Raw genomic sequence first — 22,100 nt, forward strand, 5'->3', positions numbered from 1 at the left:
CAACAAAGCAAATGTTGACTTAAGACAAACATACAAATTGACTTCATTGGGTAATTCTGATTGCTCTTTTCCCTTCAGAGAGCTTCACAGGCAGACAGGGTATCAGCATAAAATTCTATGGATTCCTAAGAAAGGGCGTTTCTTCATGTTGCCAAATGGCTTAGATGTGTTTAAAAGTACCTGGATATTAGAAATTGAGTATGCAGGGGTCCGGCGCTGTGGCTCACTTGGTTAATCCTCCACCTGCGGCGCCGGCATCCCATGGGCGCCGGTTCTAGCCCCAGTGGCTCCTCTTCCAGTCCAGCTCTCTGCTGTGGCCCAGGAGGGCAGTGGAAGATGGCCCAAGTCCTCGGGCCCTGCACCTGCATGGGAGACCAGGAGGAAGCACCTGGCTCCTGTAAAAAAAAAAAAAAGAAAGAAAGAAATTGAGTATGCAATATACCATACCTTCTGGACTCAATTAGATTAACTGCTTAAGGAAACACTCAGATATAAAGGTCTGAATCTCTCTGGTGACTTTGTAATTGCAAATATATAGCAATAAGTTTAGAGCAGCTTGTTTTGAAAGAACAAAAATTGAGTTTTATACACCACACAATAGAGTTACATGAAAATAAATAGCTAGTTATTTTAATTTAGAAAGTAATGTGACCCACAGTTACTATCCCTGTTACTTCTTCTGTTCTGAGTATCTTTTTGCCTAATAAACCTTCATTCACTTATCTTCCCATACTCCCAGACTCTTGTTTTCCTTCTATCTACAGTGTTTAACTCTTGCTAAACACTTATAAATTATTGTTTGTCAAAATGGAAAATAGAATGTTGTGTTGTGAACTTAATGCATAAGTTATCTTTTAAAAAATCTTATCTCCTTATCTTTTAAAAAATTAGAAAAGAAATCAAACTTCAGAGGAGGGAGAAAAAGAGGCGTTTCTGAACCTGATAATGTGGAAAAGTAATCTCAAGAGCATAGATTCAATGAAGAGACTTCACTGAGTTAGAGAACACAGGCCTACAGTTTGGAACATGAGGGACAAAGTCCACACTCCTTTCACAATATTGATCTTATCCATAGAAAGAGAGTTATGGATGGGACATTCAAGACAAAATAGCAGCACATTTCTAATACTGAGTGCAAAAAGAGAAAAGCAAAGAGATAAATAATTCTAGAATAAACCAACCCTAAAAAGTACCAATCTATGAGAAGTACATACATGAAAAAAAAAATGTCAGGCAAGTTTATAGAATTTAGAATTTCCATTGTCACTCCTATAAGCTAACTGCCCGTGGAAGGGTTTTTAGTAACTCATTGTTAATGTGGAAGAAAGTATATTTAACATTTTCTGGTCAAGAATTAGGAACTAAGCAAATTTTTATTTCTGCTCCATCTGAAATACCAAGTTTCAACAGTTAAAATGAAAAGGTATGAACTCACAAAGCCAAGAAAGCTAGAGCAATGTAGACTAGAAATGTTAATTAAGTTTTGAAAACTGGAAGCCAAACAGGCAAGTTATTAGTGATTTCGGACCTAGAGTAGCAGAGGGAAAGGGTACTGTGAGGAAAAAGAATGGATTAGTAATAAGAATGCGCAGATTCATGCTACAGGCATCTGAGCAGTTAGAGGGAATCTGTGACTTCAGTGAAAATACACGCAGAACAGAAGGCAAAGTAACGAGCAAACTTCCCTCAAAAGAGCACTGCTATCCTCATCCCACAGCCCAGGGAGCCAGGCACTCAGTTCTCTCCTACCTATGCTAAAGATGAAGAGTTTATTCTCTGGAAAGGTTGAACAATAGAGAAATTCACCTGAAAATATAAGGTACAAGTGCAGGCTTAAGAGGAAAGTGAGATACTAAAAATATGGTTTCACTTACCCCACCAGACTCCCATCCTAGTTCCTGACTACTGGCATTTAGGTCTACTTCCCCTGGCAGGAGATAGAAGGAAAAAAAAAAAAAAGGAAAAGATTCTAAGGATACTGATAGTAGAGGATTGCCTCAAACACAACACAAAGCCTGAGTTCTTCCATGGGTAAAACCCACAAGTAAATCAGCCCAACAAAGGAAATAGAGCTCCAGTAACTTTCTAACGCCTCACTTTTAACATAAATGGGAGGTCAAGGACCAACAGACATTTGCAGAACCTCTTTAATATAAAACATAGAAATGAAAACAGAGACAAAAGAAAAAGAAACCAAGACAAATTAAGGCAAAATTTAAATTTTTTCATATTTTTTTAATTGTATAAGTGAATAAAGTTCATGTATTTCATTTATACAGATTCAAGAGCCTACACTCACACCCTCTTTTTTCCAGATTTAAAAATTTTAAACATGTTTTGTCCATCAAGAAATGAGAGAAATGCATACCTATATCTCCAGATCAGAATGCTATAAAAAAAATAATCAAAAGAGCAACAACAACAACAAAAATTTCAGGCAATTAAATTACCACAGCAAAAACTAGAAAGTTCTGGGCTATCTCCCATAAAAGAAAAGAAAAACAGAACAAAAAAAAAAAAGAAAAATATATTCTGAAAGTCATTATTTACATAAGAAGAGCCCCAAATTAAGAAGGCAGAGAAAATGGGAAGGAAAAAGCTCTCAAAGGAATAATACAAGATAAATTCCCCAAATCTAACTGAAACACATGTTTCTCCACTTTGAAAAGATGATAAATCATCCAGCAGAGACAAGTGGAGAAATAAAATGAAACAAAAGAAAACCAATTGTTACCAAGGGCCATCACTACAAAATTTCATCATCTATAAAGGAAAACACAATCCTGAAAATTTCCAGAGATAGGAAGAAAATTCCCAGGCAAAGAACCACAGAATTAAAGTGATATAAGCCTTCTCAACAGCAATTCAGAAAGCGAAGAAACAAATGTAAAAATGATTTCAGAATTCTGAGGTATGTATGATTTGCTACTTAAAACTTCTGTTCAAATTATCTACAAACTGTGAAAGCAGAAAAGGTATCTGTGGCATGCAGTCTTAAAAAACTTTCACCCTTCACTTATGTACAGGAAGCTGCTGGAGAAAACTTGTCTAGCAAGACAAGGGAGTAAACATGCGAGGACGGAGCAGTCCACCTTCCAGCTCCCTATCAGTCAGTTACTACTTACGGACAACAAAAGGAGACTGTAGGACCATCTAGACATCTAAGTAATCTACAGAATCATTGGAAAGGCTAGAAAAACAAGCTTCTGCAAGGCTGTGCTACCAGGGAGATACCATGTTTACACCCCTGTGAAACACCAGGACCTTCACTTTGTACCTGCTGCTATTTCTGCCACTACCAGACACTTCTTATCCAACCCTTCATGCATCGTGAGCTGAGCCAAAGTTCATTGTGGACCCATTTGACTCAGCCAGCCTAGCCTCTACATTTGTGCCCTAAATAAAAAGAGTCTGGTAAAATGAAATGTCAGTATTTTCAGCTACTCTATTATAATTCTGCCTTTACCTTTCAACAATTTCCATACGAGTAGGGGTTGCCCCCATCAAAGAAAAGGCTTCAGATACTGGGCACACAAAAGAAATAACAGATGCCCTTAAAAAAAAAAAAAAAAAAAGACAATGTTGAAGCAATAAATCCAGCTAAAGACAAAAATGAGGAAAATTTCCTGGAGATCAACAAAAGGAGTATAGGCAAAGGAGAACAACTTCACAAGACTGAAGTGGCGACCAACATTGTGGCACAGGATGTTAAACCTGTACTGGGAACTGTCAAATCCCACATCAAAGAGACAGTTCCAGTTCTAACCACTCTGCTTCTAACACAGCTTTTTGATAATACACTAGGGAAGGTAGCAGGTGATGACTCAAATGCATGGAGTCTTAGGTGGAATTTCTGGCACTTAACTTCAGCCTTGCCCAGCCCTGGCTGTTGTGGGCATTTGCGGATCTTTCTCTTAATCTCTCTCTCTCTCTCTCTCTCTCTCTCTCTCTCTCTGTGATTCTGTGTGTGTGTGTTTGTGTTTATGTGTATGTGTGTGTCTCATTCTACCTTTCAAGTAGATAAAACAATTTATCATTTAATATTTGATAATTTTGATTTAGTAGAAAATGAAACTGAGAAGTGTTGTGTGGTATAGAACTATTTCACACAATATTATAAGAAAACTAAATAACAAAAACATTAATAAAGTGAAACTAACTCCATAAATACAAAATAGTTTTTTTATAAGGAATTAAATTTAATAATAGTTTTCAACCTGATTTTTAATTTAATAATAAATACATAAATACCATAATTCTGAATAGGATTCAACTAAAATGTTAAAAAAAAAAAAACTGGGTTAATTTGATAGGAAGAGAAGACATATACAAATATATCTCTGAGGGATGTCAGATTGTGAGAGTTAAAAAAGCTAAATCCTCAGTTTTCATAATAGGGTGTCAATACATAGTATGTAGAAGTTAGGAAGATATTTTTAAAATCAGTTATTTGAGAGTATATAGCTGAACATCAAATAAAATGACCAATGGGTTAGAAAGTAGACCCACTAGAATGCAGGGAACTACTTTGTGGGCAAGGGTAGACACTGGGTTGCAGGGTTGTACCTCATTTTGTTCCTTTTAATTTTTAAATGGCTTCTAAAAGTTGCTTTGGGAAAAAAGCACAACTCTATAAATAATAAGAATCTCTAACTAGGAAGAGCACAGTACTTATTGTCTAGTGTCATTATAAATTCCATTATTTGGAAAATCTAAATGTCAAAATATAGCAAAATCCATAAAGATTTTTATATGTTTTGACTCAGTAATCCCATTCATGGCAATTTATCTTAAGGAAACAATTCAATAAAGTAAATGCTATTCATTACAGAATTATTTGTAGTAGCAACAAACACAAACTAAATGCCAACAAGAAAAGAAAGGCTTCATAGATTATGACAAACTTAAGGGTATAACAATATTTGTAATTAAATTTGTAATTATAACCACAACATAGAAACAAAGGAAAATGTGACATAGAGTTAAATTATAAAGGAATAATATAAAATCATAGATTCAATGTGATTGCTACTATTTAAAACGATGTTTCTATATAAGAAAAAAAAGCTAGCAAGGATAAATGAAAGCAAGTATAAAAAGCCAATTTAAAATATGATAGAAATCTAGGTACTGGCATTGTGGTCTAACAGGTAAATCTGCTGCCTTCTATGATGCCAGTATCCCATGGGCACTGGTTCAAGCCCAGCTACTCCAGCTCTGATACAGCTCCCTGCTAATGGCCTGAGAAAAGCAGTGGAAGAGGACCCAAGTGTTTGGGCCCCTGCCACTTGAGACATGAATGAAGCTCCAGGCTTCTGGCTTCAGCCTGGCCCAACCCTGACCATTGTAGCCATCTGTGGAGTGAATGATCAGATGGAAGATCTCTCTCTTTGTCTCCCTCTCTCTTCTTGTGTAAATCTGAGTTGAAATTCAAAGGGGAAAAAATCAACCTGTTTAGTAGCTAACAATGTACAGATTGGGGATTACAGGTGCTGCCCTTCATGGAAAAAGAGTGAACACCATTTGCTGTATAAGAAACATTTCTGAATCCAGAGATTTAATAAACATAATATGCTTAGCTCAGGGTCTGAGGCTGCAATTTTAAGCTGCATTTTTGCTCCTGGTTTCTGCTGGGCTCACTCAACTTACCACAAACAGGTCCATCACGGCACTGATGGCTTGTTCCAGTTCCATGTGGCCACAGGCAAGGCTGGTGAGTTCTGGCCCACCTGACAGCTAGGCAAGATGCCAGGACACTGAAATGTTCCCTGCCCCTATGGGCCTAGAAAGGAAACCAGAACAGTGTCACTTCTGCTACAGTTTATTTGCCAAAACAAGTCCCAGACCTCACCTTGGTTCCAACTGAGGGAAAGTGGTCCATCTTCAGGATACTCTTATGCTTCAAGTGATGAAGTTTTACAGGTGACTAATTTTCACAGAAGTAGAGCTGCAAAATAACTTTGGGTAGAGGAAAGAGTGAAGGAATACAGCCGTGTTTGCAACATGTAACCACCCCTAACACATTAAATGTTAACCTTTAAAGAGAAGAAGCAAAATGCCGACAATTATATATTAAGATACTACATGTTATCTTATTACTACTATCATATTATCATATGATCATATAGCTCACTAAAACAACACAAAAACTTATTAAACATGAGCAACAACTTCTTATTAAGACAAATACAAATTAAACCGTGGGAAGTTTTAATCTTTTACTTAACAGAATAGTAAAAACCCAAAGATTGGGTGGGCGTTGTGATGGTTAAGTCGCTAATCAGGTTGCCTGCATCCCATACTGGAATGCCTGGGTTTGAGTCCCTGCTCTGCTTCCAATCCAGTTTCCTGCTGATTTGTACCCTGCAGCCTGTGAGACAGCAGGTGATGTCTCAACTGCTTGGGTCCCTGCCACCTGCAAAGAAGACTCTGATGGAGTAATAGGGTACTAGACTCAACTTGACCCAGACCCACTCATTGCAGGCATTTTTGGAGTGAAACAGCAGATGAAAGATCTCTGTCGTTGTCTCTCTCCTCTCTATCACTTTGCCATTTAATAAATGAAAACATAAATATATTAAATATATATTTTTATTCCTTTTTTTTTTGACAGGCAGAGTGGACAGTGAGAGAGAGAGACAGAGAGAAAGGTCTTCCTTCCATTGATTCACCCCACAATGGCCGCTGCGGCCAGTGCACTGCACTGATCTGAAGCCAGGAGCCAGGTGCTTCTCCTGGTCTCCCATGTGGGTGCAGGGCCCAAGCACTTGGGCCATCCTCCACTGCACTCCTGGGCCACAGCAGAGAGCTGGCCTGGAAGAGGGGCAACCGGGACAGAATCAGGCACCCCGACCAGGACTAGAACCTGGTGTGCCGGCCCCGCAGATGGAGGATTAGCCTATTGAGCTGTGGCACTGGCCTATTTTTAAAATATCCAAATGATTAATAACATACTCTGTTATGAAACTTGGGAAAAGCAGGTACTTTCATACACTACCAGTGAGAACATGAAAGGGTAGAAAAAAGTCTGCCAGTGTACAGTAAAATCACACAGACATTTGTTTTTTGACCCAAGAATTCCATTTCTCAGAATCCATCCTAAAAAAATTTAATTGGAGGCAAGTACTGTGGCACAAAAGATTAAGCCACTGCCTGTCGCACCAGCATGCCAAGTGGGCGCCAGGTTCATGTCCCAGCCGCTCCTCTTCCAATCTAGGTCTATTTTGATGGCACAGGAAGGCAGTGGAAAATGGCCCAAGTATTTTGGCACCTGTGCCCATGTGGGAGACCTGGGGGAAGGTCCTGGATACTGGCATCAGATCGGCACAGCTCTGGCTATTGCAGACATTTGGAAAGTGGACCAGTGGATGGGAGACCTTTCTCTCTGTCTCTACCTCTCTCTCTATGTAACTCTACAACTGAAATAAATACATAAATTTTTAAAAAATTAATTGTTTAAGGGTTAAATTATGTGTAAGGCTATGAATTAATATACCATTTGCAATAGCTAAAGATTGTAAACAAATGCATGTTCATCAATAGGAAACTTATTAAATACACTATATAGCAAATCCACACAATAGAAAACAATGCAAATGTTGAGAAAGAATAGCTCTACAGACATCTGTAGAGTAATCTCTAGGATTTAATGCTGGATAAAACAAAGCCCTACTATTCATATTTATCTAACAAGTCATATAAATATACACACATATATTTCGTTTCATGAGACAATAAGAGTATAAGCTATAAAATTAGTGTCTGTACTGGATTTGTAGATTTTTGCAACTATATAAATATTTCATTATTTTTTAAAGTGTTAGAGTCTCCTGGACCAGCGCCGTGGCTCACTTGGTTAATCCTCCACCTGCGGTGCCAGCATCCTATCTGGGCTCCGGTTCTAGTCCTGGTTGCTCCTCTTCCAGTCCAGCTCTCTGCTGTGGCCCAGAAAGGCAGTGGAGGATGGCCCAAGTCCTTGGGCTTCTGCACCCGCATGGGAGACCAGGAGGAAGGACCTGGCTCCTGGCTTTGGATCTGCACAGCTCCTGCCATAGCTGCCATCTGGGGAGTGAACCACAGAAGGAAGACTTTTCTCTCTGTCTCTTTCTCTCTCACTGTCTGTGATTCTACTTGTCAAATAAAAAAAAAAAGTGTTAAAGTCTCCTTTATTCATTCATTTATTTATTTTAAATTGAAAGGCAGAGCAACAGAGAGAAAGAGGGAGAAACAGTGACAGAGAAAGAGAGAGAGAGAGAGATCTTCCATCTGCTGGTTTCTCTCCCCAATTGGTTGTAATGGCTGGGGCTGGGCCAAGCCAAAACCAGAAGCTAGAATCTTTATCCAGATCTCTCACCAGGGTGCAGGGGCCCAAGTACTTGAACCATCCTCTGCCGCTTTCTCAGGCACATTAGCAGGGTGCTGGATCAGAAGTGGAGCAGCTGGAGCTGGAACTGGCAGCCATATGGAACACTGGCATTGCAGGCAGCGGCTTAACCCATTAAGCCATAACACTGACTCCAAATATTTTTAAAAGATGAAATTACATCAAAAGGGAAAAGCTGCAAGCTCCAAAATTCAGAAGAAATTTTAGAATTATTATATATTTAATCAGTAGCTCAACCAAAAAAGAAAAATAATTTCAAGTGACAAAAACAGTGAATTTTTTTTGCTATTCTGAGCAAAATTGCCCTTAAAAACAAAAAGAGCTTTAAGCAGAAAAAAACTATTTATAATAGGTTTAAAAAACATTATAAGCATTAAATATAAGAAAAACAAATAAGTTATTATGAAATCAATGGAATTCATTAAAAATTTCATAATAATAAATAAGAAGTATAAAGGAACCTATAAACTCTTGATTTACTCTCTTTAAAAAATACCATTCATGAGCCTGTCCACTAAAATAACGAAAAGACCTAGAAACAATAAGTGAACACTGATGAAATCCAAGTGGAAATACAGGTCCTAACTTTACTTTTGATCTAAAAAATACCATTACCTCCTAAAAGGAAGCAGGAATTTTTGAGGCAATGGCTAATTCCAGGTTTGTGAAAGGAAATGTTCAGGACAAGTCTGATAGCAAGGAATACATCAGACGATTGTAATCATATCCAAATAGAAGACAACTCTTTCATTTTCATCTTTGAAATGAAAATCTTCTTCATGCCAAAAACAGGTAAACTGAGAATCATTAAAAGAGAAACTACAGCAGATTGATGCCCATCAAACAGCTTAAAATCCATGAATGCAAAATGATTTTTTTTAAAAATACACTGTAATTTATGTGATGGTATGTAACTAAATCACTACACTACTTAGGAAATACATGGAAACAGCCAAACATTTAACATACTATCTCCAAAACTTAAAAAACTCTTAACTGTAACCTACAAAGAGGGAGACAACCAGATATTATGTGTCTCTTGGTAGAAAATAAAACACTACATATAAAATGGTGTTGTTTTTTTTTCCCAAAAGTAACAAGACTGAATCAGAACAAGATACACAGGTATTCTGGGTTTCAACAAATAAATTGCAAGAATAAAAATTAGTAAGAGAGATAATTTATGGATTTAAAGGTAAGAAAAAATGCATTAAATATTTTTGCCTTATTTAGATACTGATTAGAATGAACAGCCTGCAAACAAGCTATTACAAGATTGGAGGGATTTAAACAGTGACTGACATTTCATAATATTAACATATCACCTCTATTTTTTTCAGTATGATGATAATGTGGTCATGTGTTAAAAAGAATCCTTGCCTTTCAGCAACAAATAATAAACATATATATTATGTTGATTTTTCAAAATATTCTGAGTTGACAGAATAGAAGTAAAAACAAAGTAAGATCACAATCAAGATCAATATCAAATAAATATATCATTTTTCAGATGCATTTATCTGCTCCCAAAAGGGGAAGGTTCTGGCAATATTTTGCAAATTTTCGTCTTGGAATATTTTCTATGGAAAAATGATAGAAATGAAATTTAGAATTTGCCTTCCATTATAATGTTACACAGTGTGTAAACAAGGCAGAAATTCCGATTATCAAAATTGTCCAACAATTCCAACTAAATGATATCCTATCGCTGTTACTCCATCGGCCGATTCTTCCTTTCTTTTTCTGTCTTTCTCCAAATTATTCTCTGCTGCCACTCCCTTTTCATGTTATTTACATTTTTAACTCTCCATTTATCTCCTAATCAGATAAATTTGTCTGTAAATTAACTTTATTGTGGAAGTAGGATGTCTAAGATGAGTATAAAACTTCAAAAAGTTGGATCCAGTAGTGACTGCCAGTTACTACTCAATAAAGTTTTTCAATAGTTATCTATTGGTGTGTGTATAAAGATTCAATCACAGCAGTAAGACCAGATTTCTCACATGGCCCACCTATTAAATAACCCAGCATAATAAATTTAGCTGTTTTCACACGAACCACTGATGCGCAAAAATAATTTCCTGCTAATCAGTAATAATGACTATACACCCAGTGAGTCACCGTTACACTTTAAGAAGACTGTGCTAATGCCTGAATAATTATTGACCTGATTAAGTGTCCAATCCTGCTCTTAGGGGAAAAAAAGTGGTGCACATCATTTAACAACTCAGCTGTATATTGTCTATGTGATAAAAGCAAGAGGTAATTTGGGTAACTAATGCACCAGCTAAATTCTGTTAGGCAGTTCCCAAAAGCAGATGATTTCCATCTCGCTTAAACATTTCAGGAACCTACATTTTTCTCTGCCTTGTGTCCTTAATGTACTGACAACCATTTTCTAATTTTTCCCCCACAGGCAAAAGGAAAGAAGGAATTGGAGAAAATGAGGTAGATGATAGGTTTTTATCTGTCTCTTAGTTAAGGGGGCTTGGCGTTTAGAGAAAAAAGTATTGCAAGTTAGTGCCATAGAACATTCCTTCACAGTCCAGGTTTCTGTGCTATTAGAAAGGTAAGCCTTTTTTGGAAAACAAATAAATGTGCAGAATTCCAGATATTTAACAACATGTAGTTGGAGTGCAATGAAGAGCAAAGAACTATTATTTGTCAGGTTATAGTTCTCTGTGATCAAATTGTTACTTCTGTTTGTTTCCCTAAAATTAGCTCTAATTAAGTACAAAGAGAGGCTTTGCTCTCCAGAAATGCCTGGACGTTGTAAATCAGATCAGAGATATAGACTGTGGCTCTCGGGAATGGACAACAATGCTCTTTCATGTATGAATGAGTGTAGGGAGTTTGTAAATGCTACTTCCACAACTGGAAAAATACGCTGGGCCACAAACCTCTCTCAAAATAAAAATTAACCTGCAAGAAATAGTCTGAATCCTATAGCAAGTTTGGTGGGACAGCATAAAAGGAAGCCTCATTTAAAATGTTGAGGTCCATCAGGAGAAAGGGAATCAACCCAAAATCATGCAACAAAGCAAAGATTTTTTCTTTCCAAGAATGTATATTTACCCACTATGATGGTATCTATTAATCGCCCAAACTAAACCTAAGCTAAATATCAACAGAAACCATCTCTACAACTGGGATTTAACCATAATGTCTAATGATCCTGCTGAGTGATGCAAGATTCCTTCCATAATAACTGAAAAACTTTACTGCAACTGTGGACATAATCCAAGATGGAAAACAATGGGAAGCCTGGGCCATCTTCCATTTGGGGCAGTTGTTCTTGTATCATTTCTGCCCATTCCAAAGCATTCACTTTATATTAAGTGGAAAAGAGAAGCTTCCTAAGAGGTACCTGGAGACAACAGAATCATTGAATTTAAACCTCATAAGGCAAGTATGTTTGTATATATTGATTTGCCTCATGTTAACTCCAGGTTTTAACCCTGTAACCTTTCAACTTCTTGCTTGCTGAATGGCATTCTCACATATTACACAAAAAGAACAGAGATCCCCAATGCTTTAATGATTCACTTAGATGACTCTGTACAGTTCAGACTGTAAATAGTACCTCTATTTTGTAGCACCAAACAATAAGTATTTCTCCCTCTCATTAATCTTCAACATTAGTAAAATGGGTATATAATGATCTTTATGTTTGGTTTCAAAAGGTAAATCATTATTTAATACAATTTATAATACATACTCCACCACGTTGTATAAATTAGGCACTACTACTATTATCAACATAATAATACTTATCTAAATGTTTCTTTTCTAACTCTAAAGTGACTTGACATGGCGTGTTTTTCTCCGTTTAAATCTTCGCTGACTAGGATTAGGTCAGGCAGAAGGGATTCTGAATGGTACAAGCAAAATATTAAATGAAGATATCATAATGTTTCTGCATACAAAGATGAAGGCTACATTGCTCTTGGAGTGATCCAGTGTGCCTGGACTGATGTTGCTCATAAGTTGTGAGGATTTCACTGGTCTGTCACTGTCTTAACTATGAACTGTTTCTGTTCACAGATCAACAGACCTGAAGAATGTATGTTAACCTCCTGCAGAGTTACATCGCTGATTTCACATGATTCATACCCATACACATTCTTTATGTTATCACTGAAAGAAAATTTTATTTTCCTTATTGGCAAGTTATTAACATTCTCACTTCGCCCTTTCAGTTGGAATTGTTGACTTGCTGAGGTTAGATCCAAACCAGCCATAACCGCATCCTAGCAAGTTGTGCATGATGAGGGTTGGATCCTAGTTCTGCATTGGAATGTGCTAAGTCTGCCACTTTTGAAACTGAAATGTGTGAGGAGACACATAATCTGACTCATACATGCATAAAGAACTTAAGGTTCCTCTTAGTTAACCTCACATCCCAAATCCACCCATTCTTCCCAGCCAATAAATGTCTTTTGTAAAAGTTGGAAAGGGAGGCAGAACTGGCTCTTTTATTTATTTATTTATTTTGCCTCTTAATAAACTTTCTTTCTTTTTTTATATGTATTTTTTAATGATTTTTTAAATTTATTAGACAGGTAGAGTTATAGACAGTGAGAAAGAAAGGTCTTCCTTCCATTGGTTCACTCACCAAACAGCCACTACAGCCGGCACTTGCACTGATCCAAAGCCAGGAGCCAGGTGCTTCCTCCTGGTCTCCCATGCAGCTGCAGGGCCCAAGGAGTTGGGCCATCCTCCACTGCCTTTCTGGGCCACAGCAGAGAGCTGGACTAGAAGAGGAGCAACCAGGAAAGAATCCGGCGACACAACCGGGACTAGAACCCGGGGTACTGGCACCGCAGGTGGAGGATTAGCTATAAATTACTATGGCTATAAAATTTTTTTCTTTTTTTAAATTTTTTATTTAGTAAAAATAAATTTCCAACGAACAGTTTATGGATTACAATGGCTTCCCCCCCCCATAATTTCCCTCCCACTCACACCCCTCCCATATCCCACTCCCTCTCCCATTCCATTCACATCAAGATTCATTTTCAATTATCTTTATATAAATGATTTGGTATATATTAAGTAAAGATTTCATCAGTTTGCACCCACACAGAAACACAAAGTGTAAAATACTGTTTCAGTACTAGTTATAGCATTACTTCACATTGGACCACAATTTAAGGACAGATCCTACATGAGAAGTAAGTACACAGTGACTCCTGTTGCTGACTTAACAATTTGACACTCTTGTTTATAGCATCAGTAATCTCCCTAGACTCTCGTCATGAGTTGCCAAGGCTATGGAAGCCTTTAGGGTTCGCCGACTTTGATCTTATTCCTACAGGGTCATAGTCAAAGTGGAAGTTCTCTCCTCCCTTCAGAGAAAGGTACCTCCTTCTTTGATGGCCCCGTTCTTTCCACTGGGATCTCACTCGCAGATATCTTTCATTTAGGTCTTCTTCTTCTTCTTCTTCTTCTTTTTTTTTTTTTTTTTGTTTTGCCACAGTGTCTTGGCTTTCCATGCCTACAATACTCTCATGGGTTCTTCAGCCAGACCCGAGTGCCTTAAGGGCTGATTCTGAGGCCAGAGTGCTGATTAGGACATCTGCCATTCAATGAGTCTGCTGTGTATCCCGCTTCCCATGATGGATCTTTCTCTCCCTTTTTGATTCTATCATTTAATATTAGCAGAAACTAGTCTTTTTTGTGTGGTCCCTTTGACTCTTAGACCTATCAGTGTGATCAATTGTGAACTAAAATTGATCACTTGGACTAGTGAGATGACATTGGTACATGCCACCCTGATGGGATAATATGGCTATAAATTACTGTTGCTTTCTGATGCTCATGGACAAATTGACTCATCTTGGTTCTGTGAAATTTGCCTTATCTATTCAAAGAAAACTTTTAGAAAGTGAAAACTGGAGAAATAGTGAAATTAAATAATTTTTAAAGGGTAAAGGCAAATATTCTTTTTAAATTTTTTTAACATTTGATGTTTTATTTCTTTTCATGTTAACATGATATTAATACAAAGAGAACAGATTTTTAACTCACCAGAAAAACTAAACTCAGGAAATGTCAAATGAAGAATTATATATCAAAAAAAAGAAAAATCTTAGTTCAGATAAAGTCCTACTGTATTATTAAAATGTTCTCTATCAAGAGAAAGAAAGGAAAAGCCAGCAGTTACATTATTATCTTTAACATCTAGAAAGCTGATTGTTGCCAGAGTCAAATTTTCCCTTCTTAGTAGATCTATTAGTAGATCTAAGATTTTGCTGACAAATTCCATCTCTGAATCAACAGGGTTCAGAATAGGGAAGAGGTTAGCATGGGAGTGTGGATTTATTAACTATTCATTGCCCTTACTTTAGTCCATTTGGCCACATTTCTTTAACATTAGCTATTGCCAAAAATCTCTTCAGCTTCTGTTGTGTCTCTTGGTCAATGTGTGTGTGTGTACACACATATACACATTGTGTATATATGTGTACACATACATTATATATACATTATACTATATATATATATATATATTATCCATGGAAAGCAAAATTAGCACAATTCAAGATTGTACTTTAATTAATACTCATATTACACAGATTAATACTCAGGTACTCAGATTAAATATCATTTCTGGGTGCCTATGATGGTATTTTTGATGAGATCAGCATTTAAATAGGCAGACTCAGTAAAGTAAATCGGGTACATCAAGGCAAGTGGTCATCATTCATCTACTGAGAGCCTAAATAGAACAAAAAGCAGAGGAAAATGGAATTCATGCTTCCTTTTACACCTCACTGCCTGAACTGGGACACCTCATCTTGTCTTCTCCTTAATTCAAAATGGGTTTTACTTTGTCAACTCCCACAGTCTTCAGACTTTTTTTTAGCCAGTTTGTTTTTTAATTTCTAATGTATTAATTCACACTTTTTTAACTTTTATTTAATAAATGTAAATTTCCAAAGTACAGCTTATGGATTGGATTACAATGGCTCCCCTCCCCCATAACTTCCCACCCACTCACAACCCTCCCATCTCCCACTCCCTCTCCCATTCCATTCACATCAAGATTCATTTTCAATTCTCTTTACACATAGAAGATCAATTTAGTATATACTAAGTAAAGATCTCAACAGTTTGCACCCACACAGAAACACACAGTGTAAAATACTGTTTGAGTGATAGTTATAGCATTAATTCACATTGTACATCACATTACAGAGATCCAACATGGGAAGTAAGTGCATGATGACTCCTGTTGTGACTTAACAATTTGACACTCTTGTTTATGGCATCAGTAATTACACTAGGCTCTTGTCATGAGTTGCCAAGGCTATGGAAGCCTTCTGAGTTCGTTGACTCCAATCTTTTTTAGACAGGATCATAGTAAAAGTGGAAGTTCTCTACTCCCTCCAGAGAAAGGTACCTCCTTCTTTGATGGCCCATTCTTTCTACTAGGATCTCACTCGCTGAGATCTTTCATTTAGGGTTTTTTTGTTTTGTTTTGTTTTGTTTTGTTTTTGCCACAGTGTCTTGGCTTTCCATGCCTAAAACACTGCCATGGGCTCTTCAGCCAGATCCAAATGCCTTAAGAGCTGATTCTGAGGCCAGTGTGCTATTTAGGACACCTGCCATTCTATGAGTTTGCTGTCTATCACGCTTCCCATGTTGGAACGTTTTTTCCCTTTTTGATTCTATCAGTTAGTATTAGCAGACACTAGACTTGTTTATGTGATCCCTTTGAGTCTTAATCCTATCATTATGGTCAATTGTGAACTGAAATTGATCACTTTGACTAGTGAGATGGCATTGTACATGCCACCTTGATGGGATTGAATTGGAATCCCCTGGCACATTTCTAACTCTACCATTTGTGGCAAGTCAGATTGATCATGTCCCAAATTGTGTATCTCCTCCCTCTCTTATTCTCACTCTTATATTTAATAGAGATCACTTTTCAGTTAAATTTCAACACTTAAGAATAATTGTGTGTTAGTTACAGAGTTCAACCAATAGTATGAAATAGAACAAAAAAAAAGTACTAAAAGGGATAAAGTATTAAGTTGTTCATCAACAGTCAGGGCTAGCGCCGATCAAGTCACTGTTTCTCGTAGTGTCCATTTCACTTCAACAGGTTTCCTTTTTGGTGCTCAGTTAGTTGTCCCCAATCAGGGAGAACATATGATATTTGTCCCTTTGGGACTGGCTTATTTCACTCAGCATGATGTTTTCCAGATTACTCACATCTTGTTGCAAATGACCAGGTTTCATTGTTTTTGACTGCTGGATAGTGTTCTGTAGAGTACATGTCCTATAATTTCTTTATCCAGTCTACTGTTGATGGGCATTTGGGTTGGTTCCAGGTCTTAGCTATTGTGAATTGAGCTGCGATAAACATTAAGGGGCAGATGGCATTTTTGTTTGCCAAATTAATTTCCTTTGGGTAAATTCCAGGAGTGGTATGGCTGGGTTGTATGGTAGGGTTATATTCAGGTTTCTGAGAATTCTCCAGAGTGACTTCCATAGTGACTTTTCAAGTATGCATTTCCACCAACAGTGGATTAGTGTCCCTTGTTCCCAACATCCTCGCCAGCATCTGTTGTTGGTAGATTTCCGTATGTGAGCCATTCTAACCAGGTGAGGTGAAACCTCATTGTGGTTTTGATTTGCATTTCCCTGATTACTAGTGATCTTGAACATTTTTTCATGTGTCTGTTGGCCATTTGGATTTCCTCTTTTGAAAAATATCTATTGATTCCTTGGCCCATCTCTTAAGTGGGTTGCTTGTTTTGTTGTTGTGGAGTTTCTTGATTTCTTTGTAGATACTGGTGATCAACCCTTTATCTGTAGCATAGTTTGCAAATATTTTTTTCCAATTCTATGTTACCTCTTCACTTTCCTGTTTATTTTGCAGTACAGAAAGTTCTCAATTTGATACAATCCTAATTGCTAATTTTGGTTTTGACTGCCTTTGGTTCCCGGGTCTTTTCCAAGAAGTCTTTGCCAGTGCCTGTATCTTGCAGGTTTTCTCTAATGTTCTCTAATAATATGATGGTGTTGGGTGATAGATTTAAGTCTTTAATCCATGTTGAGTGCATTTTTGTGTAAGGTGTAAAATAGGGGTCTTGCTTCATGATTCTGCACATGGAAATCCAGTTTTCCCAGCACCATTTATTGAATACACTGTCCTTACTCCAGGGATTGGTTTTGGTTCCTTGATCAAATATAAGTTGGATGTATATGTTTGGGTTGATTTCTGGCGTTTCTATTCTGTTCCATTGATCTATCCATCTGTTTCTGTACCAATACCATGCTGTTTTGATAACAACTGCCCTGTAGTATGTCCTGAAATCTGGTATTGTGATGCCTCTGGCTTTGTTTTTGTTGTACAAGGTTGCTTTAGCTATTTGAGGTCTCCTGAATCTCCATATGAATTTCAGCATCATTTTTTCTAGATCTGAGAGGAATGTCTTTGGTATTTTGATTGGTATCACATTGAATGTATAAATTGCTTTGGGGAGAATGGACATTTTGATGATATTGATTCTTCCAAACCATGAGCATGGAAGATTTTTCCATTTTTTGATATCCTCTTCTATTTCTTTCTTTAATATTTTGTAATTCTCATCATAGAGATCTTTAACATCCTTGGTTAAGTTTATTCCAAGGTATTGATTGTTTGTGGCTATTGTGAATGGGATTGATCTTAACAGTTCTTTCTCAGCTGTGACATTGTCTATGTATACAAAGGTTATTGATATTTGTGTATTGATTTTATATCCTACTATCTTGCCCCACTCTTATTTGAGTTCCAAGGGTCTCCTAGTAGAGTTCTTTGGATCCCCTAAATAAAGAATCAAATCATCTGCAAAGAGGGATAGTTTGACTTCTTCCTTCCCAATTTGTATTCCTTTAATTTCTTTTTCTTTCCTAATGGCGCTGGCTAAAACTTCCAGTACTATATTGAATAGCAATGGTGAGAGTGGGCACCCCTGTCTGGTACCAGATCAAAAAGAGTTAATTTTATAAACACAGAAAATTAGTATTGTCAGACAATATCAGTTTGTATGTATATAACTGTGTTTTCAAAATGAATAACACAACACGTATTTCCTATCTCTTGGACTCCAGCATAAACATCAAAAATTACATCTTCTCAGCCTCCATAATTGTGTGAACCAGTTCCTCCTAATAAATAATGTATCTATCTACCTATCACCTATCTATATATATTTTTATTATTCTACCTTTCAAGATATCTACTGACCTATTGACTTTGTTTCTGGAGACCTCTAAGGTGAGGTTCAAACTAATGAGAATAATTTCAATTACACATTGTCTAAATTATAGAATATCACTCTCCTTTCATCACAGACTATGGTCCTTTGATAATTCTTATTGACTCTTCCAATTTTACAGGAAAGGAAAAAAAAGAAAATTTTGTAAGTCCTTAGAAATGTCTTCAAAGATTTAGTGGCAAGATTAGACACATAAACCTAATTGAGCCTTACTAGACACTATAGATTTCTGTTTTCCATTCTCTCCATGTTCTCTTATAATTCATTTCAATTTGGTAAGTGTTTATTGAACACCCATTCTCAGTGTGTTCAGACAGTGCTAGGAGATATGAGTGTTGAAAAGAAATAAATAGAACAGTTTCTACCCTAGAGAAACTTAGGCTATCAGAAGAAGAACATACAAAGTTTTTTTTTTTAAGTAGAAAATTCATACAGTAAATAATTAAGAACACAGTGAAAAATTCCAAAAATTACATTGGAATAGAACAACACCTAGACATCATAGGTCTTAGACCAGAGATTGAAACAAAAACTGATAATCTAGGCAGACAAAACAGCATTAACCATGACATGGAGAAAAGACTAAATATTAGACTTCTGTTGGAAGTTAGGAACTGTAGACCAGGAGGATTGGAGAATCGATAGTAAGAGATGAGCATCAACAGTGATCATTTAACAGTAAATAGAAGAATAATGCTACAGAATGGTCAGAAGGGGAAGTATAGAAGTTTTCCTAGGTAAGAAAGAGTGTGTAATTTATATATTCACTGTCATCACATAAATTCTTATACTATAACCTGAGACTCTGTTTTGTTTTCACATCTAGGTGTGTCAGCAGAAATTGAAATGATAAATTTTATTTCCACACTGACTGGAAGAGTGAGTCAGAAACCCTGGGAAGCTCTGAGGGCAAAGCATGTTTTACTTTTGTTTGAAAACATTAGCAGTTATTAAAATAATTCTCTTCATTTCATCTGTTATACAATAGACAGGAAATGCACAAAGAAAAACACATATACTCAGGATCCATTAGTCCTTGCACAGCTGGTGAGAAATGAAACCCTGCTATATCAAGATAATTGGGTTTTATATGAACTTCACTCCAGACCCTCTAACTCTCTCTGGAGAATTTGTAGGCAACCAGCCTTTCATATCCATAACTTACTACAGCTCCTTTTAAGAATATTTATTTTATGACTCAATAGATAATACATAATTTTGTATTAAACTCTCAGCTTCTTTTCATTCAATAATTAAATGAGTACACACTAAATGTCAGATGTTCTTAAAAGTACTAGAAAAACAGTGATAAAAACAAACTAAAGTCCCAGAAAGTCTGTCACATATATTACAGTAAAACAGTACAGCAACAAACAAGTGAGTGAAAAGTAGATATGGTGACTTCAGGTTGTAGGCATTGCTAAAACAGAAATACACAGAGTGATATGACAGAAGGTGAGGGGAAAAGGAAAAGACCTCTTTTGAACAGGGTGCTCAGGGAACTGACCCCTCAGGAAGGAACCTGGAGTTAAGCCTGAAGGATGTAAATAAGCAAGAGAAGAGGAGGAGTCAGAGGGAGAGCATTCTAAGAAAACAACAGCATAGACTGCTTATGCAGCAGTCCTAACAAAGCTTTTGAGGAGCCTGGTATGTTAAAGAAACAGAACTGGGGCAATTAAGCATGGCTGCAAAAAGTAAGAAGTAAGAATGGCATGATCTTGGAAGTGGAGAAGCTATTCTTTTGTGTAGAATTTGGGAGGATTTGCTTAGGTAAGAGAACTGAGGAAAAAGCAGTGGGACAGATAAGAAGATGAGAAATATGGGAGAAAAGGGGAACTTGTTCCTCGTGCAAAGGTAAAAACATCTCCCAAAGACTTCTACTCTGGTGTTTTTTAGTTTGCCAGTTTCCTAAGTAGGGAATTTTATTTTAATTAGCTATTTTGAGTTGCAAAAGGCTAAAGTCAAAACGAATACAAATTTTTTGTTTTCCTTTTGCCTTGGACTTTTTCTAAGAATACACACACAAAGGAATCTAGTAGGAAAGCTTCCAAATCATTACTCAGCTATATAAAATGAGTGTTTATTAACTGTTTACTGCATATTTCACTCTTCTTAGCACTGCAGATTGTTGAAAGAAAACAAAGGCATGGCTTCTACTTTCATGGAATTTATAATTTATTTGAGAGATTATAAATGCAAAAATCAGACAGCAATGCTATGACAACTATCTAAGTCAATAGAAGATATAAGAGCACAAATCATGTGCTTAATTTTTTGTTTTAGAAAAATTATAAAATGATGTAAAATCTGTGAGCTAGATTTACCTGAAAGTAGTGTACAAAGTAGTTGAGGCAAAGACCAGTTGCAAAAGAAGGGAGCTGGATTACTTCAAGGAATAACATTCACAAAGTTTGATTTCAGTATGAGGTTTCCAGTAGAGAGTAAAGACAAGAAACAATAGCTGAAGGTTTACCCTGGGGAATGGAAAAGATCTAAAATAATTAATCAAAGGAGAATAATTAACAGAAGCTCTATTCAACAAGACTGGGAAATTTGTATCCAGTAGTCAACTAATAGACTTTAAATTACTGGCCATAAAAGTGGGATTGTTTTTCCTTAATAAAACACAGAAAATTAAAGAAATATGTGTTTTCCAGTTGATAAATACATTAAATATTCACCTTAAAGTTATCACAGTAACTTTCTGAGGCCATTAACCCCAAGAACATTAAGAAAACTAGGGCATAAGGGTTTATGTAGCTTGCCCATTGTCTTAACAATCTCTTATTAAAAACAAAGCCATAAATTGCCTCTCATTATCCCAGCTTTTGTCTTTATCAAATATTAGACATTGCAGCCATTCTTTGAGCAAATGTGTTAAAGCAAAAAGGGTGCAGACACACAGACCAGGGAGAAGGATGTAGTACCTGTGAGATGGATGGGGACCTGCACCTCACATCTAACAGTGAAGATGAGGAGGAAGGTATAAATAAGGGATCATGTAAGGTGTAATTCATCAAGCTTTTGGAGAATCTGCATACACCAACCAAAAAAGAACAACAAATGTGTTCATTTAGGAAGCTCAGAGGATAACAGTATAGTTGGTGCAAATATGGAAATTGGAGAGAAGGCTTTAACTAGTGGTGAAAAAATTTGGGGCTCCGGACACAGAGTTTAAGAAGTTTCAAGAACATCACTGGGAAGCTCATCACAGATAACTGTGAAGTAAAGAACCAATTTAGAGATGACTGTGTTGTGAAGTGTAGCTCAATAAGCCGTCACCTGCAATGCTGGTGTCCCATATGGGCACCGGTTTGAGTCCTGGCAGCTCCACTTCCAATCCAGATCCCTGCTAATCCACCTAGGAAAGCACAGAAGATGCCCCAAGTCTTTTGCCCCCCCTACACCCATGTGGGAGACCTGGATGAAGTTTTTGACTC

Source organism: Lepus europaeus, chromosome 2 (genome assembly GCF_033115175.1).
Source record: "Lepus europaeus isolate LE1 chromosome 2, mLepTim1.pri, whole genome shotgun sequence".
In the NCBI taxonomy this organism is placed as follows: Eukaryota; Metazoa; Chordata; class Mammalia; order Lagomorpha; family Leporidae; genus Lepus; species Lepus europaeus.